Source organism: Dromiciops gliroides, chromosome 4 (genome assembly GCF_019393635.1).
Source record: "Dromiciops gliroides isolate mDroGli1 chromosome 4, mDroGli1.pri, whole genome shotgun sequence".
Lineage (NCBI taxonomy): Eukaryota > Metazoa > Chordata > Mammalia > Microbiotheria > Microbiotheriidae > Dromiciops > Dromiciops gliroides.
The window spans coordinates 147,864,534-147,887,713 of NC_057864.1; the positions used below are offsets into that span (position 1 = coordinate 147,864,534).

General features: G+C 37.5%; 1 protein-coding gene across 7 annotated transcripts in view; it reads left to right on the plus strand.

Annotated features, from left to right (window-relative positions):
• SIPA1L2 (signal induced proliferation associated 1 like 2) overlaps positions 1–23,180 on the plus strand; it is a 270,170-nt gene that overhangs the window by 55,232 nt on the left and 191,758 nt on the right. For all 7 annotated transcript variants that reach the window (XM_044002459.1, XM_044002462.1, XM_044002465.1 and 4 more), the window contains exon 2: positions 5,190–5,257. The gene's annotated coding sequence lies outside the window, so the exon portion shown is untranslated. The remainder of the gene's footprint in view (positions 1–5,189; positions 5,258–23,180) is intronic.

The window sequence follows — 23,180 nt, forward strand, 5'->3', positions numbered from 1 at the left end:
CCAAAAAAAAGAAAAAAAAGAGAGAGTTTGAGAACCACTGCCATATTGGATAAAATAAAAACTTCACAATCTTCATGTAAAACCTCCTGCAATCTGGGTTGTCATTCCGGCTCCTGTCTGGGTGCTTTCACACAGGCCATCCCCTTGGCGTACCTGGAATAGACTCCCTTCTTACCTCTGCCTTTCAGAACGATCATATTTCTTTGATGCTCATCTCAGGCACCACTTTCTACCAGCAGTGTTCACCAAGGCCTTCACTTGGTCATGTTTCTTACCCCCCACAAATTCCCTTTTATTTACTTATCTATGCATGTACTGTAAACCAGTGGTGTCAAACCCAAATAGAAATACATAAAGGCAGCCTATTGACTCAGAAAAGTACAAATATACATTCTGTTTCTTGGATTTTTACTTATTTTGTTCATTATTTCCCAATGACTCAGTTGGCAGTATTTTGGGCCAGGACCAAAGAGTTTGACCCTCGTTGTAGACTATAAATTGCAGAGAAGGTGCCAAGAACCTGCCTTTGATCATACCTAACTACTTCTAAGAAAAAAAAAAAGTAGGAATTTGTTAGCATATCCTAGTGAATTTTCCCTACTAAATTCTCTGATCTTGAAATATGTCACCTCAGATTTGCATGGATATACTGCCCTAATGCGAAAACAAGATTTATTTAATTTTTTATTATATTTTTATTTTTGTTTCTCTGTGGTTTACCACTCTGGTTTACCAAACAGCATACTCTTTTCATATACATAATTAGACTGAAGCTTGCATGCGACTCTGAGATTCTCTACAAGAGTAGATTGGGGACTGAAGTGAAGTGTGTGACCCTGAGGCCTGTCTAAAGTCATAGGCTAGATGGAGCAGTTAGTAATCCTGAAAGCAGGGGCCCCAAGCAGGCGCACTATTTGTTGCTCATCTGAAAGTTTATAGAAGGATGACTATGATGATGTTGGGTGTGGGAATGGTTACAGTTAAGGAGAACAATGGCATCATTAATATGTCTTATATCCTTACATGGGAAAGACCAGCTTATTTGCCATCTTCTGCCAAAATGATAAGAAGACATTAGTAGATCAAATATGTGAATCTTTGCAAAGTCCACATTCCTAATCCTTACCCACAGATCTTTTTTCTGTTTATTTAGCTAGTGACCTAAAGGGGGAAAAAATCACAAAACATTTAAAAGTATCCAGCCTATATATCCAGTTATCTTTCTTGCCTCATTCTGCCATCAATATTCCCACCATGCTTTAAAGGAAAACAGTGTAGAAGGAGTAATGAGACTGCTGTTATGGCTCTCTGCCTACATTCCATCCTGGTTCTCTGTGTGATATAAATAGCCATGTGAAATTGCAAAGTAAATGTGTATGTTGAAGCCCAAGGACTTAGCTATTGTTGAGAATTAGACATTACACAAAAGTGGTGCATAATTCACCATTGAAAGAGACTCTTGAAACTAGATAATGGTTCCTTGAAATTTGTAAACATGTTTGGTAATTCAGGCTGACATCTTATCCATGATTTAGATACATGCATGAAATGTGCCTCCTTTAAATGAAAGAAAAGCCGTTCACAGAGATACCTGTGCCCCCACACCCCTGCCTGTGCTTTTTTTGGGGGGGGGGATTTATTTATAACTTGTTGATATATTTCTGTGGATTTAATTAAGGGGGGATATTTATTCTGAATCTTTAAAATTTTTTTCTTTTTCTTCCAGTTTATTCCAGCCACTACTTCTTACTAATCACCAAACAGTGGTTGGTTGTCAACTGGGAATAGCATTTGGTCATTGCCAAGTGGTCTGGTTTTGAACATATTTTCTTGAATTCATTGGTATGGATTTTGGATACTGTAAAGGGCTAAAATTCTAGCTAGTCTGTCTAAAATATTTAATGAGTGGTCGCCAATAAATTATAAGCTTTAGCAACAGTTAGACTTTTAAGCATTTATTAAGGAAAATAAGAATTTGGTGAAGAGAGAAAGGCCTAGATTCATCTATCAAAGGGAGAGTGCATCTTTAGCTCTGCTCTCCACCAGAGTCCTCAAGAAAAAGAGCAAGAGAGCCAGCCTTGCCCCCTCTTCCTCCCACAAGCAAACCCTCAGGGCGCCTTCTCCTCATGGCGGAGCTTTCCTACAGTAAATCTCCAGCAGGTGGCGTCATTCCAATCGTTACAATACCCATGAACTAAATTTGTTTTCATGGTAACATATTACTTGGCTCTCTTGAGGATTCCTACTAGATTAAAAAAATAAATAAAAAAATAAATGCTCCCTACTTATAGTTTACATGGGGCCTAGCACAGCCATTGAATCACAGAATTTTAGAGTTGGATGGGACCTTAGAGACACCTAGTTCCTTCCTTTTTTAGATGGAAAAAGTGAGGCTTAGATTTAAAGTGACTTTTTCAGGGGCACACAGTATAAGGGACACATGGTAAATATTCACTAAATATATAATAGATGTTGGATAATTTAAGAAATAGAATGAATCAGCTTTCTCAGTGGATGGTAGAAGGTTTATTGATGTATATGTCAAAGTCCTATATGAGATGTAATGCCATCAACTCATCTGTGACTTATATCTTCTATAGTTGCTTGAGGCACAAAGACACATTGTGTGGTGGCTGAACTTGAACCCAGCCCTCTCTGATTCCCATCATGCTAGGTTATGCTACCTTTGTTTTTTGTTTTTTAGTGAGGAAATTGGGGTTAAGTGACTTGCCCAGGGTCACACAGCTAGTAAGTGTTAAGTGTCTGAGGCCGGATTTGAACTCAGGTACTCCTGACTCCAGGGCCAGTGCTCTATCCACTGCGCCAGCTAGCTGCCCTATGCTACCTTTAAATATTAGAATTTCTTGATCTGGAGTGTGTGGCATAGCTAGTTACTTAGGACTTAGTTTTCAAATTAGGGAGTAGGACATCCCACCAAAAATGGTTTGTTCATGTTTTCTGTATGGTGTTCATGACAATGTATTATTTGCATTTAGAAGTATTCTTTTGCTTTGAGGAGACAGTCAACATAAGATCTTATGTTTCTACAATGAGGAACTCTCTTAAATGAAAGAAATATAGTTGTTTTCATTTCCTAGAAACAGTGAGTTAGACAACTGATTTAAGAGAAAACACCATGTTACCTAAGCATCACCCTAACCTAGATCGTAAATTTAGAGTCTATAAACTTATTTATTAAATCTTTCTGTAGCTATTTAAGTATAATTGGTTTCCCTTGTAATCCTGTGTATTTTATTTTATGCATTTAAAATGTTATTGTTAGAAGGAATCCACAGGATTTATCAGATTGTCAAATGGGCCCATATCTCTCTCACACACACACTTATAAACTCTTTAAGAACCTTGAGAAAGTTAGGGTAATTTGAACTAGGTTGAAGATTTTTCTAACTTTTTTTTTTTCTCTATGTATAAAGAAAAATTGTTGATGACTTCCTCAGAATTCTTTTCCCCCTCACTAGGAAAAAGAGATGTACAACCCATTGATAAGAAGAAAGAACTAGATCCTTACTTCCAGATAGGTGTGGTCTTCACACCCAGCTTTCTTTTGGAGTTCTCTATGTGGTGAATAGACATAGGGTTTAGAGGAGAGGATTCGCAGCTCCCTACTGACATTGTTGGGCTTTTTTCTTCATAACAATATGGCAGTACCTAAGGTTTTTGCTGTTGTTTGTGTTGGCTTTGCCAAGTTGAGAACTATCCTCCCCCCTCCTTTCTCTTCTGGAGGCAAAAATGTAGCAGAAGACATTAGTTAGTTGCCTTATATAAACTACCTGCACATTCAGAAATTAAACAAAACTTTCTAGTTCTGACTGCTACATAGAGAATCTGCTATTTCCTTTCCTGTCAGTAAACAAAAAGCAATCAGTTAGAAGAGTGGGAAATTAGTTATTTACAGGATGTTTGTTGTATCAAAGGAAGTACCTTTTACAGAGTTGAATCTATTGTGTTGGGGATATTACAGCTTAATTAAGTACAATTTCTAGACGTGGGAAATTAACTGGGGAAAAAAAGCACATTAACAGTCATTGTTTTAATCGAAGCTTTAAGGGCCTATTTCCTAAATTTAAAGCTTAGAATTTTATAATATTTCAGCATCGCATGGTGGAATATGAAAAAAACCCAGAAAATTAATACCTAATTAAGGTAGAACATTTGCTCTTCTCATCCCACCCCCCAACATCCACCTCCGAATAAAAACCCTAATGAAATATATTAATGCCAGCATGTTATAGATCATTATATTTTGCTTATGAAACATTATTTTCAGAGTTTAAATATTTGAAATTTTTTGAGTGAGTTTAATTGTGTTGGGTACTAATCTAATTAAATATGGGGAGGCTGAAATGGTAGGTTTTCTGACAGTGAAACAAGTTAGATTGTTGGCCAAGGTGATAAAATAGAAGATAGATTTTTGGACTTAGAAGATCAGAGTTCTGTGCGGTATTCATTGTATTCCTCCCAAGTTTTTTCACCTTAGGCATGTCATTTCATTATCTCTGGGATTCAGTTTCCTTATCTGTAAAACCGAACTAGCAATCTCAAATGAAGATTAGATTATACATGTTTGTATGGTTCTTCTTAACTAACCAATGCTATGCTAATGGAAGATGCTTCAGTTTGTTGCAAGCAATGACAGATTGATCAATTCAGAGAAAAATTTTGGATACTATACTCTTATAGTCCTGGTTTGTTTTTTCTCCTTGTTTTAAAACAAAACAAAACAAAACAAAACAAAAAAACTCTCAACAACTCACAGAGCTCAGTAATCTAAGCCCTGTACATAGAAAGTTTTACCACTTAAAGAGAAGGAATAATTCACTTTACTTATCAGCAAGAAAACAGTACAGTTTTAGTACTTTGAACATCATCATCACCATCGTTATTATGTTTTACTAGACCTCTAGGCCTCTAAGATTCCTTGAAAATCTGAAATTATGATTTATAAGTTTGTGCTTTTGTTCAAATAGAGCAACATTAGCTTTAAAGGAGTTATCTACCTCATTGCCTCGTTGTCAAATGAGAACAGCTAGGTATCAAGTTGGTTCCACTTATATGGTTTGCCATCCTTTATATATAAAGCAGTTTTAGCTTAAGAAAATTCAGTATTAAAATGAACATGGAATTATGTTACTGTGACACTTATGTACTGTGCCATTCTGTTCTTACAGGTTTCTCCTTTTCCTTGGAATGATGATCAGCCACTGAAGACAGGCACTTCATTTCCATTCCATACAAGGTAAGCTTCTCCAGGGAGGTGATTCATTCATAGATACCTCCTCAGTCTAAGCAAATGAGGGGGCGGGAAACAGCTGACTTCTCCTTGAGAAATGGGTTTGTGGGAACCATTTATTCTCTTCCAAGTCATTACTGATTCTTTTTTCAGATTTCCTGAATTATTTAGTCATACCTATTCCTTACACTTGAGTAGACGGGCTTTCCCTCCTTTCTTTGCAGAGTTGTGGGGAAAGTTATGGAATGTTGCATATATTGCTAGGTTCAGGTGAGATATAACAATAATAATAATAATAAATAGGTGAGATACAACAACAACAATAATGATAATAATAATAATGTGCCATACTCTATGCTAAGTGCTTTATAATTATCATTTCATTTGATCCTCACTACAACCCTGGGAGATAGGTGCTGTTATTATCCTCATTTTGCAGATGAGGAAACTGAGTCAGGCAAAGATTAAGTGACTTGCCCAGGATCACAAAGCTAGTAAGTGTCTAATTTAGATTTGAACTTGGGTCTTCCAAACTCCAGGTCCAGCACTCTTTCCTCTGGGTCACCTAGGTACCTGAGTAATCAAAAAGGGTTATAGACAGGAAGTAGTTGTCAGGTAGATGTAACTTCCATAATAAAAAATTCTAAATAAAAATGAGGCGGGCTATATCATTTTTTAAAAAATAAGAGTTTTTGTTTTTATATTACTTTCATTTGCAAATATGTTTTTCGTCTCTTCTGGACCCAGAGAGCCAAACCTTGTAATAACCAATAAACAAAAAAAGAGGAAAATCAGTTAAGCAAAAATAACCAACATATTAGTGGGGTTTGACACTCATGCAGAGTTCCACACCCACAACTTCCCTCTGCAAGGGAGGGCCAGGCTTCATCATCATAATTATTTTGATTTGTTTTATTTTGTTCTTTCCATTTGCCTTATTGTAGTCTTGGTGTATACATTTCTGATTCTGTTATGCATCAGTTCATGTAAGTCTTTCCTTGCTGCTCTGTATTCATGATAGTCATCATTTCTTACAGCACAGCCATCATGCATGACAGCTTGCTCAGCCTTCCCCAAGTGAGGAGGGGTGGGTGAATATCATCTTTTTCCCCCTACTTTGCTAGCGTAAAAAGTATAGCTATGAATTGTTGATATATATATATATGTATATATATATATATATATATATATATATATATATATGATCTTTCTTCTTGTCTTTGACCTCCTTAGAGTATGCTTAAGAGTGGGAATCTCTGTTCATACAAAGGGTATGAATTTCTTAGTCACCTTCAAGAAAAAACCCTCAATAATTCCAAATTGCTTTTCAAAATGAGTGAACCATTTCATTTTTGGTGAGATTTTACCTTAAGAAAGTTCATACCAAATGGTGAATTTGGGAAGGAAGAACATTTGGGAATTGATTCAATGAAATTTGGTTTTTGTGCAACTTTTCAGGAAGCTGTTTTTTTTTTTTTTTTTTTTTTTTTTTTTTAGTGAGGCAATTGGGGTTAAGTGACTTGCCTAGGGTCACACAGCTAGTAAGTGTTAAGTGTGTGAGGCCGGATTTGAACTCAGGTACTCCTGACTCCAGGGCCGGTGCTCTATCCACTGTGCCATCTAGCTGCCCCAGGAAGCTGTTTTACAAATGAGATGATACTAATGTATATTTTTAAGGGATGGAATTGTAAAAAAATTTAAGTGCAGAAATATCAAAATGTTGAGATCTAGATTTTTGGAGATATTGAGAGGCGGATCTTGGATAGCAAATGACGACCCAGAGTGTAGTGATATACTTGTTTTAGATTGTAACATGGTTGGGGAAGGACAGGGATACTTCATTGTGGTGCCATGGTAAACTATAAAAAGATGAAGCCTGCCAAAGCAGTATTGTGTTTCCCACAGTATCAGGCAGTAGACTGGAGAATGGAAGAAATACTAGTCTTATGGAAAATTTGTTCTCTATCTTGGCTGCTGGCGAGTCTGCAGTAATTAGTTATTTTTTTATAATGTCTTCTTGTCATAAAGGTGTGGACCTTTCTTCTGGAAATCCCCAAATCAATTCCTGCATTGGACGTTCTGAAAGAAGATTGTAATCATCTAACCATAATTTTCAAGAAGTACCTCGAATAAACTGTAGTGTTTTCTTTGCCTTGTCTCTTTAATGAATATCAAACAAAAATAATGTGTGGCTTGGTGAAGTAGGTTTTATGAAAAACTGGATAGTAGAAAGCATATTCTTGTTTCATTTACTCTAAAAATCTTTAGAAGAAGGGGAAAAGAGACTTGTGATAGAGTCCCTTGTAATTCTATTTCCATTGTTGAAAGTGATTTTATTGGGGCATTTAGAAATTTTGTTTACTGAAATGATTCTTCAGGGTTCTTCAACTTTTGGAATGCGCTTACTATAGTATTTCTACTGCATTCTCTCTCTCTCTCTCTCTCTCTCTCTCTCTCTCTCTCTCTCTCTCTCTCTCTCTCCCCCCCCCCACCCCTGCCCTTTATCTCCCTCCCCCATCTCATGCCATTATCTTTCCCTATCCTTTCACTGTTTTCACTAGGTTCTTGTTGGTAGAATGCTTATGCATAGTTTTCTAGATATTCAATCAGCAATCTGTATAACTGCTATCTACTTTTTTCTGCAATGTAATAATACTTTGTAATGACTAAGTCTTGAATACATAGGAATGTATATAAAATTCCAGGTACAATTTTTTTTTTTTGGATGGTGAGCAAGATAATGGGTATAATGGTAGTTTTACAAGGTTTTTTTAGAGGTAGGTATGCCAAATCTCACTGCCCTGGGGAAAATATACTATCCTGTGTGCCCTGGCTAAATCTCATAACTCTGTCTGTCTGTCTGTCTTTCTATCTATCTATCTTATAACTTTATATATGTATATATAACTTTATGGTTAAAAGATTCTTTATATTGTATCTTATTAATTTCTTGCACCATCCCTGTGAGGTAAGGAACACCAAATATTTTATCATGTTTAAGATGAGAAAATTAATGGCTCAGACTACATTGATAATAAATATTAAAGTTTACATTGGAGCCAGTCTACTGACTAACCAGTCAGCGTTTTTTTTTTTTTTTTTACCATGTTACCTTTCCAAATCTTTTGCTTAATGAGAGTTCCTAAAACTCTTGGATGAGGATGAACTTAGAGGTCAAAAGTAAAGAGTATTCAAGTGAAAACAAAGATGATTTGCTTTAAAAACGACAACAACAACGAGAACACTGAGAATACTAACGAAAATGCAGAAGGCAAATGTTTGGGATTGGGTAAATGGTACACAACTTCCGGAGAAAGAATGAGGGTACAGTAAGTATGACAGTGAGACATGGGAGCTCTCTAGTAACAGGAGTAAATTATAGGGAACAGGAATATTTACTTTGGTACAGACCTCTCACTGTGCACAGTCATACTAGAGTGACCCTTGTAATGCTTCCTTGCTTGGGTCTGAAACCAATGTAATGAATAATTGTTTTTGTAGCAGTAATCCAGTGACCAAGCTAAGTAGTATTGCATGCTTGCTGAACAGGCATCTGATAATCATCTTTCCATCTACTTCTCTCTACAATGAGTAAATACCTGCTTCTAGGAGGAAACACCTTTTAACTTTTTCTCTGCTCAAGAATGCCTTACTTTGAAGGGACTTTCCTCAGGCGGTCAAAAGGAAAGGTCAGTTTTGGTAAAGACTGAAAGCTAGGATTTAGAATGTGAGATCTTTTAAATATCTAGTTATGCATATGCATAATATTTAGCTTCTTTTATCTAAAAATACTTTTGGTTGCTTGACAAAAAGGGTCTTGTTAGTTTAAAAAATAGTCTAGGAATTAGTAGTAACTAATATTTGTATGATGCTTCATGTTTTACCAAGCATCCTTTCATATATGATTTTATTTGATGTTGACAATAGTTCTATGAATTATAGGTGTAATTGTTCCCATTTTACTAATGAGAAATCTGATGCTCAAAAAATTTTGTTGCCTTCTCCAAGATATTATGTGGGGGGCAGCTAGGTGGCGTAGTGGATAAAGCACCGGCCTTGGATTCAGGAGTACCTGGCTTCAAATCCAGCCTTAGACACTTGACACTTACTAGCTGTGTGACCCTGGGCAAGTCACTTAACCCCCATTGCCCTGCAAAAAAAAAAAATGATATTATGTGTTGGAGTTTGGTCTTTAAATCTAATATTCTTTTCACTACACTATGGTTGACCAAATTAGAAGACAAACCTTATTATAATTGTACTGCTTCGACTATGTGGAATCATATTTTAGATGCTACATTGGCCTGAATACATGCTGCACTTTCCCCTAGTTCTGACACCCCAAACCCCATTGCTGGCTGCCATCATGCTCTTATTGTCACAGACTTGACTGGTACCTCTACTATCTCCCAAGAAGGGAGAAGTTTCCTCTTGGGCTGTACAAGTGCTCTGCCTGTGTTAGATGTTCTTGCAGTTGATGCTACAAAGTAGGATGGAGTAGGGAATGTTCTACAGACCTATAGATTTCTCTGCAAAGTTCATCACTCTTTCTTTTTAAAAAAATTTTTACTTAATAGTATTTTATTTTTTCCAGTTACATGTAAAGATAGTTTTACACATTCATTTTTCTACAATTTTGAGTTCCAAAATTTTCTCCCTCACCCTTCCCTGAGACAACAAGCAATCTAAGTTATACAGTACAATCATGTTAAACATATTTCCACATTAGTCATGTCGTGAAAGAAAAATTAGAACAAAAGGGAAAAACTGTGAGAAAGAAAAAGCAAACAAACAAAAAAAAGGATCACCATTTCTTAACCTCCCAAATATGTGTGAGACTTTAGAGAACACTACTGGGGCTGATTGTGGAAGGAGATTCCATCTAAGCAGAGATTTTGTACTTTGATAACTTGGGGCTCTAATTTCCATTTGTAAATCAGAGGTCCTGGAACTCCTGTTTGATCAGTGGAGTTTGTTGTCTTGGAACTCTAAAAAAAAGTTGATGGGGGAAGGAGACAGGATGGTAAAAATTCAGTGAATAATAGGAGTTTCCAAGTTTTGCTATTGGGTAAAGAGGTCCTGTAAATGGAATGGGGACTATGGGTGAAGAAAGGGCCAGTGAGTATGATCCATTTGTGTTGGCCTCCTCACTTGTAAAGAGCTTGTTTTTGTTTGCCATTCTGAATTTCCCCTGATTAACCGGGCTCCCTTTAACTTGCATTGTAATGCCTGATTTTTTTTTAAATTTAATTTATTCTTAGAAAAAATATTGGGTTTCTCCCAAATAAATTATTGTTTCCATGTAGTAGTCTTGTGTAGTATAATTAATTTTTAGTTAAAATATATTTTAAAAAATTTCCTTTCAAAGATCTCTAATTTTTGGAAGGTGGTCTGTACTTGGTGTTGGTCTATCATAAGACCACTATAATTAACAGGCAGAGGTTCTGAACTTTTCTGTGACAATGATAATTGTAGTTACTCACCTCGATTATTTTTTAACAAATAGTGGATACTTTGTCATATTCAAATTACTTTTCTTCGTTTGTTTGATGTCTTTGCTGTTTAAACAAAAGATGTCTAAGTGTAGCAATTTTTTATTTTCCTTGCAGGGCCCTTAAAAGCTTTCCATGAAATGTATCACTAAAGAGTTCATTGTTTGAAGTCTGTAGCCATTATATTGACATCATGGTTGAGAAGATGGCATAATAACGAAGGATTTTCTTTCTGGTTTGGTCCTGAACTCAGGTTGTAAACTTAAGTAAGCAGATGACTTAATCATTTGATGCTTCCATTTCCCCACTGGCAAAGTTGGTAAATAGTAACATTGCTACCATAACAGTATTGGAAGCTTATTTACTAGAGTTGTGGTACTTGTGTGAGGGCAATAGTAAGACAAGTATTCAGACTAAGACCCTTTTGTTTGGAGACTGAGCATTGCTTACCCAAAGGTGGAAATGCCTCTATAAACTTGTGCTCTTAGGGGTATGTCTCACATTCTCTATAGTTCTTGTAAGAACTTCAGGTGCATCATTGATATAACTTCCTTGGAGTGGGAGTGGGGATATGCTATCCTGTCACCTAGAAATACCTTTCACATCATACCATATTGCTGTTACTGTGTATGATGTTTTCCTGGTTCTGTTCACTTTATTTTGCATCAGTTCATATAAGTCTTTTTAGGTTTTTCTGAAAGAATCCTGCTTATCATTTCTTATCACACACTAGTATTCCAACACATTTATATGCCACATTCAGCCGTTGTTCAGCCATTTCCCAGTTGATGGACATCCCCTCAATTTCCAATTCTTTGGCACCACAAAAAGAGCTGCCATTAATATTTTGGACATATAGGACTTTTTTCTTTTTCTTTGATCTCTTTGGGGTGTATGGACCTAGTAGTGGCATATTGCTGGGTCAAAGGGTATGCAGTTTTATAGCCCTTTGTGCATACTTCCAAGTTGTTTTCCAGAATGGTTGGATCATTTCACAACTTCATCAATGGTGTATTAGAGCCCAATTTTTCTACATCCCCTCCAGCATTTGTCATTTTCCTTTTCTGTCATATTAGTCAATCTGATAGGTTTGAAGTAATACCTCAGAGTTGTTTAAATGTGCATTTCTCTAACAGTGATTTAGAGTATTTTTCATGACTATAGATAGCTTTAATTTCTTCTTCTGAAAACTGCCTGTTCAAATCCTTTGACTATTTATGAATTGGAGAATGACTTGTATTCTTATAAATTTGACTCAGTTCTCTACTTATTTGAGAAATGAGGCCTTTATCAGAGAAACTTTGTGTAAAATTCCCCCCTCCCCCCAATCCCCCACCCCAGTTTCCTGCTTTCCTTCTAATCTTGGCTATGTTAGTTTTGTTTGTGGAAAACCTTTTAAATTTAATGTAATCAAAATAATCCATTTCATAAGCAGTAATGTTTTCTGTCTCTTATTTGGTCATAAATTCTTCCCTTATCTATAGATCTGATGGTAAATTTTCCATGTTCCCCTATTTTGCTTATGATATTAACCTTAATGTCTAAATCATGTACTGATTTTTGATCTTCCCTTGGTCTATAATTTGAGATGTTGGTCTATACCTAGTTTCTGCCAAATTGCTCTCCCGTTTTCCCAGCAATTTTTGTCAAATAGTGAATTATTAACCCCAAAGACTGGATCTTTGTGTTTATCAAACACGAGATTACTATTGTCATTTACTACCATGTATTGTGGACCTAATCAATTCTGATGATTCACCACTCTATTTCTTAGCCAGTACTTCACTGTTTTGATGATTACCACTTTGTGGTACAATTTGAGATCTGGTACTGCTAGGCCCCCTTCCTTCAAAGTTTGTCTTTTAAAAATTGATTCCCTTGATATTGGTGACCTTCTGTTTGTTCATAACTGTGACCCAGAACACTTGGCCCAAGTGCCAGCAAAGAGTCCTGCAACCTCTTTCTGTCCAGTTATCTGACCTCCATACCTTCTGTGGACTGAGAGCTCTTGAAAAAAAAAACAAAACCAAACCTTCGTAATTTCATGGACCCCAAGCTAAGAACACCTATCCTTTACAAATGTGTCTCTCTTTAAATGTGAAAGCGTTGACATCATTTATTTAAGAGCTTACAAACAGTTGTAATTCATCCATATAACCCATGGTGAATGTGGAATTTGAACTTAGCAGGAGCTTATTTTCTTTTCATTGTTTATTTTTATTAAGCACTTTCCTTTAGGGCAAGGTATCAATGAAAAGTTTCATAGAAGCAACATTTATTAAGTAACAATAGTCAATGTTAGCATTTGCTTTTCAGCCAAAAGTCAAATATCTCCATCATTGAGCAAGCATTTACTTTAGATAATTAGTGTTGGCTTTAGAGCATCCTAGGCTTGATGTAGCTCTTTTTATGTGTGGATGAAAATGAAGATAGTTATTCTTGCTCAGCTTTCAAGATGGTTAGGATAGCAGTATGTTTTTCTTTAAATAACATAAAGAAAAGTATAGGATCTTTGTTTGGTCTTCTCCCAAGCTCCACTTCAGACAGAATGACGTGAAAGGCATGAGATTCCATTTTCAAAAACCTCCTAAAATTAATTTGATGGATTGTATTATGAAATCTGTTCATTTTCTATGGAGATGATAAATATAATACAATGAACTGAATTCAGTCCTAGATATCCATTTCTTCCTTTGTATTTTTCTCCTAAATGCTTGGGGGAAGGAGAGAAAATGAGTTGATTCTGATAGCCACTAAGACACTGAGTTGCTGAAATCATCCTCCTTCTATTACCCCTCATAGAAATGTTTATATAGGATCTTGATTTTTGTATCTTTATAGTGCAATGCTAAATAATTTAGGATTACAAATCTAACTTTTAGTCAATGATCATCCAGGTTCACTAACCCTCTTTTAGACTTTCTCCCCATAGCAGTTATCTATGTTCCCTTGTTTTTGTCTGAAAGCTAACTGCTGTTGAAGACAAACTAGAAGCAAGGAGATGCTAAAATAATCTACAGGATCAATAAACATAAAATCATCCCTGATTCTCAAGATTTTGCCACCTTGAGCACAAGACAAATTTTATTCTCCTTCCAAACTGCAATTATTGGCATAAAGAGCCAATAAAACTTGTATTTCTCTTTTTGTTGCTAACTACTCCTCCCCTCACCTGCTTGCACAGTGAATCTGATCATCTTATCATCTTATAACAATAACATCTTATTGTTCTGAAGGTTTCTTTTTTAACATTGTTGAAAAGTTAGTTGATGGAATTTCTAATATTAGTAAGCAGCAAACAGCTATTCTCTTGCATTTTCTGTCCTTCAATTCAATAAACCTTCCATGTAAGACTTAAAGGTACAGTGTGGAGGGGCGATGGGGATGGGGGCTGGCTTTAGATTCTGAGTTCCAAGTCTTGCTTCTGCCTGAATAACCCTGGGCAAGAGCCTTCATCTCTCAGTGTTCACAGACAGTTCTTACTGTAAATTGTGGGGCTATGCTGAATTGTTTTGGGTGAAATGGATTTAACCTTGCGAGTTCTTTTTTCCACCCCACTGATGAAGCCTCAGATTCAGCAGGTCCCATATTGTTTCTGACACTCAGAGTGTATACAAGGTATTGTTGTATTGTAAAATCCTCTTTATTGAGACTTCAGTGAACCAAGGGATCTAGAAGTTATTTTCTGTAGGTGATGCCAAAGGGAGCTTTTCTAGTTAGTACTGGATGCACATCTTGTTTTTGTTTTTGTTGGTTTTGTGTACTGGTTTGTATTGCACCATGATCTGTCTGGTGAACCATATGCCTTTAAACACTAAATTACAAAAGGCACCATATGCCCTTTATACAAAGGGCACAGAGATTGTGTGGATCTTGTTTCACATCTCACAAGAATTCTATGCAAGAACACTGTCCTGCTGCTTGCCACAGGAATGTCAGATCCATCCATCCTTCCTTCCTTCCTTCCTTCCTTCCTTCCTTCCTTCCTTCCTTCCTTCCTTCCTTCCTTCCTTCCTTCCTTCCTTCCTTCCTTCCTTCCTTCCTTCCTTCCTTCCTTCCTTCCTTCCTTCCTTCCTTCCTTCCTTCCTTCCTTCCTTCCTTCCTTCCTTCCTTTCTTCCTTCCTTCCTTTTTTTAAATAAGGGCATGAATAGCTTAAAAATACAGTAGTTTGGCAGTTTGACAGATGATGCCAGATGTCTAACATATCTCTCTCTCGATGTGCTTCTATTCCTCCAAAAGCAGCTTTGTAGGTGTTTGTTAGGGTGCTAATTTTTATTTCTTCTCCTTCTTTTTAAAAAAGTGCTAAAATATGCATAGTTAGTAGTGCTAGAAAAAGAAAGTGACTCTGTGCAGCTCTTTCTTGCTGTCGAATCTCTGTCCTCTAACAATGTGTGTTCCCACACCCAGGGAATCCTCCTGTCTAGGTCCAACAACAAATGCATTAAGTGGTGAAGAGGGCATTATGTACATATATGCATACACATGCATATGCATTTATGTACACATCTTGAAGTTTGTCTCCACTACAAATTAGATACAAATGACATAGCTGAGTCTGGCTGTCAGCCCTGGGCTACAAGTGGCCAGGGGCCCCAGGCGTTAGGCTTTCTCAACCTTTCCTTCTATTCCCCCACTTCTATACAAATGCCCTGGTCTCACCTTTCAACCCTCCTCCTAACCCCCCAGCACCCAGACTTGAACAACTAATGCCAGATTACCTGAAAGTATCTTAAAATAAGTGGAGGTGGGGGCAGTTAGGTGGTGCAGAGGATAGAGCACCAGCCCTGGATTCAGGCGGACCTGAGTTCAAATCTGGCCTCAGACACTTGACACTTACTAGCTGTGTGACCCTGGGCAAGTCACTTAACCCTCATTGCCCTGCAAAATAAAATTAAAAAGTAAGTGGAGGCATCATAGAAAGAGAACACCTAAAACCCAACGTGAGGTCGAAATAACTCCTTTATCACTTATTCATGCTAACACAGCTCAGAACCTGAAGTCATGAAATGTGGCCCAGTCCCTAGCCTTAAAGAGGCACTCAAAGGCTTTGGGTACTGGGAATGGAGCAAGAGGAAATATTATCCTGTTCACTTAGTGCTGTTCTGGGACACAGGAAATCTGGGGTAGCTGCTACTGGGCTGTATGGTTATTAGACCACCTGAGCTTTGGGGGCTTCAGTTTTCCTCATCTAGGAAATGGCCTGATAATTACCTTCTACTTTTCTCTGGTATAGATCAAACAATGATGGGACAATAAATTGCAATAGGAAAAAAACAACAAATAGATAATCTGGTTTCTGTATCCTAACAGCAGTAGATGTGTCCTTTTGGGGGGTACTAGTGTAGTAAAGCATTGCACAGGCTCAGAAGTCGATGAGGTGTCAGAAGCCAGGCAGAATTGTGGTTGAGTCAACAAGATGGAGGATTCCATAGCAAAAGCATAAACTCTTGAAGAGGGAGCAGGAATGTGAGGTTTAGTAAAGAGGGAGCTGGAATCAATTATGAAAGACCAGGAGCTGAAAGTGGAGCCAAAATAGGAAGAAACACCAGAACAAACCCACTGGGTAGAGAGAAAACTGACAGCTCATAGACAATCATGACAAGTTCAGCATATACCCTGCTGGCTTGTGTGGACTGGTGGTTGCCAGGGCCTCTTTTCTATTGTAAAGGGAAAACACTGTCAATCCCTTGGGACTGGAACCCCAGTTATCCCACAAGACGAATATTGAACTAGTAGTAGTTGCAATGAAAAATATGTTTAATGAAGAACATAATGTTTTATACAACATGATTTTTTTCTTATTTTCTTTAATGTTTTTTTTAACCAGGTCAAAAATTCAATCAGGCAAGAATGACTAACATGTAGCCTTGGGATTTTTTAAGTTTACCTATTGACAAAATCCTAAGATACCCAGTGAATTTAAAGGAGAGGGGGGGTGGGAAAGAGAATAGATTGTCTGTCACCACTTTTAATTGTTAGTGATGGAATTAAACTGACATTCTTAGTATTTATTTTGTTAGTTTTGTTCTCTCTGAAGGAGCATCTACATGTACTCTGAACAATAAGAAATCTTATGGGTCATTGAGTTTAGCACTTTCATTTTTAGGCAGGAGGAAAATGAGGCCTGGAGAGGGGTGTGACTTGTCCAAGTTAACCCAGGTGATCTACAGTCTCCAAATACAAGGTTTCTTTCACTACACTGTTTGTCATTAATAATAGTTTCTACTTACATAATAAGCACACTAAGGCTAAGCTTTCATGGAAATCACCTTTTCATAAGGTAAATAGAATAAATATTATTATCCCCATCTTCAGGGTGAGGAATCTAACTTGCTAGAGTGTGGGGGGCAGGGGAGGGAGGGGGGGAAGGGAGGGGAAGAGAGAGGGGGGAGAAAGAGGGGGAGAGGGGGAGAGAGGAGGAGAGGGAGAGGGAGGGCAAGCACGAGCGAGAGAGCGCTCACCCATGCAGTTAGTACTTGAACTCAAGGCTCCTAACTCCAAATCCAGTGTTCTTTGTAATTAAATAAAACTGTCTTCCCCAAAGTTAATAAAGGTGAGATTTTAAAAAATGGATCCTATCCCATGTATTGAAATCTTAACCATTTTTAGAAAACAAAGAGTAGTTAAAGTTGGTTTGAACTTGCATTTTGTAAAAATGGGTGTGTGGCTTTGAGTGGTGATAGATTTCATTAGTCAGCTTTACAGGATACAGCAGGTATGCATTATAGCCTGATGAAGGTCTGCTTTCTAAATGTCTCCAAATTAATCCCTTTTCTGAAAAGGAAAAGAAAGAAGCTCATCTATTTTTTTCATTTGACAAAATTCTGAGACATTTGAAATGTTTACTTAATTTAAGTGATAAATGAACCTTTTATAAGTTCATAGCTACTTTTGTGAGTTCAATTTCCTACCATAGCTTGTTTCTAGTAATGATAGGAATTGTTGAGGTTTGTCCTTTATTTAGAGGTTGTTTAGTCAATCAACTGTTATTTATTGTAACTTTACTTTTTGCAATTCTAGTTTGCAATTCTAAGATAGATGTTGGCTCCCAACAACCTGTTTGGGCCCTTATTATTTAGTGTGAAAAGTTCAAGGATAGTTTAATAGTTATACAACATTCCTTTAATAAATTTAATAAATTCAATAAATACCTTAGCCCCTACCCTATACATAGGGTGTGTGTGTGTGTGTGTGTGTGTGTGTGTGTGTGTGTGTGTGTGTGTGTGTAAGAGAGATGTATTCCTCATCCTCTGGAAGCTTATTGTCTTTTTGGGAAGATGAGACTTGTAAAATAATCATAATAAGAGGTAGCATGTGACAAGTTTCATATCAGTGGCATAGATGCTAAATGAGAGGGAACTCCTGGCACGAGTAATTGGAGAAAGATTCATGAAAAAGTCAGCATTTGGACTGGCCTTGAAGAATGGAAATAATATTAATTTTTGAGGTAGAGGGGGCATTTAAGGCATTATTGCCAGGAGGAAAAGATAACGATAAAGCATAAGCTATGTTTTTTAGGAGATATTGAGCATACTAGTTTGACTGGAGAGAGGTTCTTATAGGGAGACAGCAGAAGATTAAACTGAAAATGTTCCAAGTGAGACAATGGAAGCAGACAGATGTGAAGTGACTTGCCCAGAGTCACACAGATAGTCAATGTCTGAGCTTATATTTGAAGTCACGTCTTCCTGACTCTGGGTCTAGCATTCTCTCTCCTACACCACTTGCCTTCATAGCTTAGGAAGGTAGGCTAGAGTCCTCTTATCCAAACCTTTAGTGGCTCCCATGCCTTATGTGTGATGCAAGCAGTATTTTAACAGAATTAGTCTGACTCATACCTAGGCTGTAGCAATGGAAGCCTATACCTTGTGGAAAATGAACAGAGTAGATAAGAGGTGGTAGTGTTGCATTTTACTTAAGAAGATATTCACCTATGTGGAAATCCTTGGACTTAAGGGGAAAACATTTGGGTGAGGATCAAAGTAGGAAGAAAAAACATGATAGCTTCTTGAGATTACACTATAGGCCATCTGGAGGGAAATGTATGAGGAGTTCCTGACACAGATCACAGGTTTGGAGCTGAGGCAGGATATAGCTGTGATTTCAACTATCCAGACGCTTGCTAATAGTTTCTTTGCTAAAAGTAGAACTTATAAATTCTTGATCTGTTTTGCTGATAAGATTCTGAGGCTTGCCACTCTCAAAAGGACCCTTAAGGAAGACTTCCTTGAAAGAAATTCTGTATAAACTCTTTTGCCACAAAGACAATGTAGTTAAGTATTAGTGAGCTCAGATTTTCAAGGGCTACGCCTTAGAGATAGAAGTGAGGTCAGGTAGGTAAAAATTGGTGTCAAAGTAAGTCTAGCATCAGAAAGACTAAAGTCGGTATGAGTTGAGTATTGAAATAAATGTTTAAAAAGGGGTTTTTAGCCTTAGTGGGACAGAGGGAGCCACTATTTGGGATGAGGGATGAGACTAATACTAAAAGAGGATGGAGGTAAAGTAGAATTGTTCAATATCAGTTTTATTTCTCTATGTGTATGTGTTTTTCTACAAAGAAGAATGATAAATAGGGCAGCATTTTGAAATGAACTCAGTCTGGGATTGGGAATCTAAGGGATTGATCTCAAACTTTACTCTGCCATTTACTATACATAACTTTGGGCAAGTTACTTAATTTCTCTCGACCTCACTTTCTTCTTCTGTAAAATGAGAGGGTTTGAGTAACTAACCTCCAAGGAACTTTTGGCTCAAAATCTACCATTCTACATGAGCTGTGGTGAAGAATTTGGGTTAATTCATAGAAATGTTTTCATCCTTTTGCATAGTGGAGAGAACTTTGGGAAAGGAATGACAACATGGGTTCAAGAACATTCTTCTACAGGTACTAGATGACCTTGGGGGTCTCTTCCAACCCTGAGATTCCTAAAATATCTACTTTTCAGAATGCATTTAAAATTAATTTTACAAACATTTACTTTCAGCTGTTCAGGAGCACAGCTTTTATAGATGGGGAAGTCTGCTTAGGAGGCTTCTCTACAATCATGCCCTTTGTTCTAGGAGAGCTCTCTACAGAGTATAGATGTACATGGGGGTTTGGCTTCTAGTTGCCTGAGGGCATGTCAGCCTTTGAACATATTAAGAGCATGAGTTCTACTACATGGTGAAAGGGAGGAAGTATTATGTTAAATGGAGCCCTAGTGCCCTATGATTGAGTGATATACTCCTGGAAAGTAGTTTACTCACCCTGAGTGACCTGAAGAAAAATACTCAATTTCCCTCTGGCAAGCAGGAAGGAAGTTGATCTCCCATGCTGGGCACAGGGTGTGTGATGTCATGCCCTGCTCTGGTAATTCAGTCAGTGTTCTACTTGGCATAATTAAGAGAACACCCACCCACATGTGGGATTAGTACCCTAAGAGTGTGAAATTAACACATCAAGCGAATTTTGTACCTTACTAGTCTGGGGCTCATTCCTGTAAATTGAAATTTGCAAGAATTATCCTTAGCTCGCAAACACAGTCTCAGTACCTAGTTTCTGCAGGTGAAAGAAGTTCATGTTATTTATACTGTGTGAGATGGGAGATGGTTTAAGTTTGGCTTTAGCACAGTCATACATAGTGGTTGCTGAGACGAAATGTCCATCTGCTTGGTGAAAACTGCCTTTGACTAAAAGAGATTTCTTATATGCTACTGACAGAGAAGTCACTTAAAGGTATCCTACCCACTAATCAGCTTCCACAGCTCATGGGCCATTTTAAAAATTAAAAATATGAAACCCAGCTCAATATAACAAAAGCATTTTTGTGTTCTGCCTGACATCTGCGACTGACACCATTTTGCTATTGTAGCTCTAATGAATTCCATAAAATTTTTTCAAATCCTGAACAGAGTATATTTATTTATGAGTTGTTATCAGCACATTTGATATCAAATGCCTCAAATCAAATGAGTTAACATATGTAGAGCACTCTGCAAACCTTAAAATTCTAGTTGTTGTTAACTATTGCTGTTATTATTATCGTTTGTTATTTTGCCTGCCTTTTTTTTTTTCTTCCCACTTACTACTTGTGTGATCTTGGGTAAGTTTCTTAACTTTTTAAGACCTCAGTTTCCTCATCTGTAAAATGAAGGGGTTGGTCTTGATGACTTCTAAAGTCCTTTCCAGGACAAAATCTTTGACACTACAAGGGGATAAAAATCTATGTGTAAAGTAGTGCCTGAGCATAGTAGGCTATTGATAAACTCTAATGCCATTTTACACACTCCTCCCCTTCCCCAGGACTCTGAAAAGAATCAGGGTTAGCAATTAATTACACTGTAATATTAAAGGCTTCCGCTCTGAGACCCCTGCCCCTGAGCTTACAATTCAATCAGCTGCTTACCTCTAGTGATGTTGCTCTTCTTAATACTCCCTCACTCTCATTAAATATTTATGGACTCTTACTCACTGTAAAGACTCACTTTGGTGCGAATGTTGGGATTTTTCTTGCCCATAATTTCTCTACTATTTATTTCTGACTCAAAGCTCTTCTGATACTAGTCTCCATCGCTTCTTTTTTTTGCTGACGGTCATTGGGGGGCCTTCACTCTATGATTTTCTCCCTTGAGCTTTCACTCTGGTTCTAGCTCTTCCTTTGTTATCTGCTTTTTAAAGCTTTAATAAACAATAGTATACCTCTAGAGCATTCAGTGGCAATTGGCATTGTTTGGTCTTGTCACTGAGTCTGAATTCGGTATTGAAATTTCATTGTACCTTCAAGCTCATTAAAACAGGATTCTGTCTCTGCCTTTCAAGATGATTTATTAAGGAGGTTGCCGATCATCAAATTGTCCTAAGTTCCTGTGTACATATCACACCGTGCTGGAAACAAGCAAAACAATATGCACTTTGCCCTCCATAGATGACCATGTGAAGGCACAGATGGTTTTGCATAGCCTTGACATATGGGAAATAAAGTCAAATATTACCCAAACCCCGTAATGATTGCCGTATGCTGCAGTCATCTTTTTTGGCATTGGCTATAAGCTACCATATTCAGCATTCTCTTTTCCATCCATAGAGTTCAACATATGCCTTACGAATTTTTTTTTGAGAGAATTTAAATGAAGATCAAAAGGAACCTTCTTTTTGTTTGTGTTTCAAGGATTTGAGGCAGTAGCATGGTGTGGTTGTCTTCAGTGAGGTGGCAAGTTTGCTGAATTTGGAGCTGGACATTGGGGGTCCCTTCCCTATTTTGTCACTCACTGCTTTCATAATCTTGGTCAAAGTCATTCTTCATCTCTGGACCTTTCTTATTAACTCAACTGTAAAATAGATGCTCTCCAGAGGTCTCCTTCACCCCGAAACCTATGATCTTGTGAATAATTAGGATACAAAATTAGAGAACCAATTAGTGTTAAAACACTATTAATATAAAGCAGAAACTCTTCTTTGCTAAAACAAATACCATGTTTTATAAGCATAAAAGTGCATCTGGTTTTTTATTTTACTGCCTTACATCGTCAAGTCTTTTTTTTAGCCATTTTAATATTCCAAATAAATCCAAGGAAGATGACTTCTCTTTTGATTTGCTTGGCCTTTTCTTGAATAAGTTGTCTTATCTAGTTCTCATCTCAGAAATGTAAATGGTTTAAAACCAGAGGGACCTGGGTTCATTAACCTGGGGCCCTCTTAGGAGTTTCTGTTTGTAGAAAGGGAAGATGAGGGGTCTCACGTTCTCCGCTGAGACAGCACTGTTTTCTTTTGGCTTTGTTTTATTTTAGTATGAGTTGGTTGGTTTCTCACTGGCTTTTAACTCACCTTTTTCCCCCACGGTCCCTTAATGGACCCAATATGAAGCTCAAAGCCAGCTCTTGGGTTGCCGAGATCCTGTCTGCGTGCCTTTGCAGCACACATGACAGGAAGGTTGGTGCATAGTTTGCCCTTTCATCATGGCCTGCTAGGGACCTGGAGTAGAAGTTCTTTGGATTGTTCTCTCTAGCTCTCTGTTGTTTTCAGATGTAAAGGAGATTTTAATTATTAGCACCCTTTAGTAAAAAAGAGCAAATAGTTTCCCATCAGATGGAGCATCAGACATTGGGAAAACATTCAGACATTGTCTTGTATTGATTAGGCTCTTGTTTGTCCTTCTTCTCAAAGAGGACCATAATACTAGGATGATGTCATGACTTTCACTGAATTGGATTTAAGGGAGGGAGGGCTGTGCAAGGTCACCAACCTCATTCTCTCCTTCAGAGCCATGTGGGGCCAGTAACAAGATATGCATCAAGATGATTGGAGATGACCCCAGATGTCTGAGGCAATTGGGTTTAAGTGACTTGCCCAGGGTCACACATCTAGTAAGTGTCTGAGGTGAGATTTGAACTCAGATCCTCTTGATTCCAGGACCAGCACTATATGTACTGCACCACCTAGCTGCCCTTGATTAGGCTC